This window comes from Bison bison, unplaced genomic scaffold, assembly GCF_000754665.1.
Source record: "Bison bison bison isolate TAMUID 2011002044 unplaced genomic scaffold, Bison_UMD1.0 scf7180017864141, whole genome shotgun sequence".
In the NCBI taxonomy this organism is placed as follows: domain Eukaryota; kingdom Metazoa; phylum Chordata; class Mammalia; order Artiodactyla; family Bovidae; genus Bison; species Bison bison.
Window position 1 is genome coordinate 332,941 of NW_011494713.1, and position 4,099 is coordinate 337,039.

Genomic DNA, 4,099 nt, shown 5'->3' on the forward strand with positions numbered 1-4,099 from the left:
AGAAATATCAATAACCTCAGATATGCAGATGACACCACCCTTATGGCAGAAAATGAAGAACTAAAGAGCCTCTTGATGAAAGTGAAAGAGGAGAGTGAAAAAGTTGGCTTAAAGCTCAACATTCAGAAAACAAAGATCATGGCATCTGGTCTCATCACTTCGTGGCAGACAGATGGGGAAACAGTAGAAACAGTGTCAGACTTCATTTTTTTGGGCTCCAAAATCACTGCAGATGGTGACTGCAGCCATGAAATTAAAGGATGCTTACTCATTGGAAGGAAAGTTATGACCAACTTAGATAGCATATTGAAAAGCAGAGATATTACTTTGCCAACAAAGGTCTGTCTAGTCAAGGCTATGGTTTTTCCAGTGGTCATGTATGGATATGAGAGTTGGACTGTGAAGAAAGCTGAGCGCCGAAGAATTGATGCCTTTGAACTGTGGTGTTGGAGAAGACTCTTGAGAGTCCCTTGGAATGCAAGGAGATCCAAACAGTCCATCCTAAAGGAGATCAGTCCTGGATATTCATTTGAAGGACTGATGCTAAAGCTGAAACTCCAATACTTTGGCCACCTCATGTGAAGAGTTGACTCATTGGAAAAGACCCTGATGCTGGGAGGGATTGGGGGCAGGAGGAGAAGGGGACGACAGAGGATGAGATGGCTGGATGGCATCACCGACTCAATGGACATGGGTTTGAATGAACTCCAGGGGTTGGTGATGGACAGGGAGGCCTGGCGTGCAGTGATTCATGGGGTCACAAAGAGTGCGACAGGACTTAGCAACTGAACTGAACTGAAGAGAATGCCTACATGCCAGCACCCTAAAAGAATAAAGTTTTGTTCATTGCATCTGTTGAGATGCACAGAAGTCAGCAGAACTAAGATATCATCTCTCTCTTAGACTCCTGTGCTTCCCTTATCTCAGTATTTAACTGTGGTTTTCATTCAGATGGTTTCAAGAGGGCTGCTATACCCATGGGCATTGCATCAATGTTTCAAGCAGAAGAACAGGAAAAAATTAAAAGCTGTCTTCTAGAAGTTTCTTTCTTTACACAGGAAGGGAAGCTGTTTCTATCAGAATCCTAGATACAGACTATTAATCAGAACCATGTAATGTGAGCATCTCCAGATGCAAGGGATTATTGGAAATGAAAGGTTTTTAACTGGATACAATGCAACCCCAAACAAAATTGTAGTTCTGTTAGAAAAGGAAGAAGTGGGGATGGATGGTTACAGGCAAGTACTCGGCAGCGTCAATAATGAGGGATATAGCTAAAGCCCACAAAGCTCTAATTTTCTGAAGCCTTTATACCCTGTGACCTCATTTTATGTCCAGTGCCCCTCAGCCACCGCCATCTAGCCACACTGCCTTCTTTTAGTCCTTTCAACTCACTAAGCCCCTTCCTGACTTGAAATGTTGATACTGAGCCCTCTCTGCCCAGAATGCATCCCCCTGAATTTTACATGGCTGCTTCCTCTTCATTCGTCACATCCCAGTTTCCAAAGCCCCAACTTAGGACTCTCCACCCCATCCCTTTCTCAGACACCATCTCTGCTTAGTATATAATGTATAATTGTACAACTATATGATTACTAAAACTTTATGTAATGTTTTTTCACATTTTGATACTTATTAGTATTTCCCAGCAGGAATCTTGTCATTCTGTTTACTGTCATGTCTCCAGTGCCTAGAACACTTGTTGACACATGATAAATATTCAATAATTATTTGTGGGATGAATAAAATAATCCTCGCTATTTTATTGAAAGAATGAATGAAAGCATCTGTATGGAACTGGACCTCCCTTGCTGCTGCTGCTGCTGCTAAGTTGCTTCAGTCGTGTCTGACTCTGTGCGACCCCATAGACGGCAGCCCATCAGGCTCTCCTGTCCCTGGGATTCTCCAGGCAAGAACACTGGAATGGGTTGCCATTTCCTTCTCCAATGCATGAAAGTGAAAAGTGAAAGTGAAGTCACTCAGTCGTGTCCGACTCCCAGCAACCCCATGGACTGCAGCCTACCAGACTCCTCCATCCATGAGATTTTCCAGGCAAGAGTACTGGACCTCCCTTAGGAAGTTTCAAATGTGACCACTAACTCTGTAGTGTCAAATACTAGGTCCTATGTGCCAGACTACTTTAAAAGTAAACTCTTTAAAATCAATTCACCAATAGCCAATAAACTTCAGTAGTGAAAATGAGGCCCATGAAGTCAATTCCTATTCAGAGTAGTGAACAGATGCTTTCCTTTATTCTGGACATTAAAGATAAAATCCTATCTCTTCCAGGGCCCTCACTTATAATTGCCCTCCCTTGAACTTCTCCCACTAGTGATCAACTGCCTCTGCATTTAATGCGTTATGAAACTGAGAATCTGTGGTACCAATTTTGTTCCTAATTTCCCTCTAATTTGTATCTGCTTCTACAATGGTAATAAAATCAGCCTGAATCATATAACAAAATAAGATTAGGGACTGCAGATACACATGGAGTTTCATTAAAAGAATAGGTAACACAATCAGGATTCTGAGATAATCAAAATGTAATAATCTGCAAATTTATAAAGGGAAAATTATCACCCCAATGATACAATCAGATGATGAAAGTAAGCATAATAGTTTTGAATTCATGTGACTTCCTTTTAAGAAATGATTACTAAGGAAAAAAAGGTCACTTTAAAAGAAAGTGGGGTCTCTTATCAAGTCCAAAAACAAAACAAATAATCAGGTTACTGTCTCTGAAAATAGAAATAGATGCTGTGATCTTGGAAAAGCAAACTATTCATCATGTCACAGAGGCATAGACTGGTAATGAACCAGGCCTTCTGGTGACATTGATTAAAGCATTTGGAACACGTGAATAGAAAGCAGAAAGGAAAAAAAGGAAGACAACAAAACCTATTGTGCTAAACAGCCTCAGGGCTGTTAGAACAACCTCATTCAGGAGGCTTTAGACTTAAGATGTGGTGACCTTATTTAGATGCCGCCTCCTACCACCCTGCCAAAAACACAAAGCCCAGGCCTTTGGTTGTTGTTCAGTCACTAATAATAAAGTTGATTGCCTTCAAGAGGTAAGAGCTGAGGGGTATGAAAGGGAGTAACAGCACTCTGTCCTTCTTTGTATATTTCTGACTTTCGGAAACATATTAATGTTCCTTGTGTTCATGAAATAAAATTAACAAAGATGAGAGAGGAAAATGTCTAAACTAAAGGAAACTGGGGGAAAAAAATAAACCCAATAGAATGAACGTAACTCCTGAAGGGGAGAAATAGAAAGAAGTAACCCAACATAGAAAGACAGATTTGGCAGAGTGGCTCTTTTGAGTAGATCTGTTTTTGCAGTCGTATATTAGAAACAATTCTGAAGCTTATATAATTTTATTTGTTTATTGGCTGTGCTTGGTCTTCATTGCTTCTGGGCTTTTCTTCGGTTGCGGTGAGCAGGGGCTACTCTTCATTGCAGTATTTGGGCTTCTCACTGCTGTGAGTTCTCCTGTTGTGGAGCACAGGCTTTAGGGGTATGCACTGAGTAGTTGCAGATTCCAGGCTCTAGAGCTCAGGCTCGGTAGTTTTGGCACAAGGGCTTGGTTGCTCCATAACACATGGGATCTTCCTGGACCAGCCATCAAGCCTGTGTCTCTTGCATTGGCAGGTGGATTCTTCACCAGTGAGCCTCCAGGGGAGTCCTAAAACTATTTTAGATGTATTTTAAGGTTGAATAAACTTGTAAATGTGTTGATACTTTGGAAGCCAGGATTCCTGCTGTGGAAGGGAGGACTTATGGATACGAAGTGGGCTTATGGAGGGTCAGAAAGAACCTTAGGGGTACAGACTGGAATCAGAAGTATCTATGGAGTCTCATGATTTCTAAACCACGTTGTTAATCCTCATTATTGGAGGATTCTTCTACTCGCTAAAGTCAATACATATGCCAATCTGTGGTCTCTTGCAGACATGTTCAGAGTGGCAAAAATTTGAGTCACCTGACACATTCCCAGCTGAGGTAGAACGAGGCAGTGCTCTCATGCTTGTTCTCATTGCAGCTCTCCTTCTGTAAGCAAATGCCCGTTTTGCAGTCTATTCAGTACCACATCTTTCC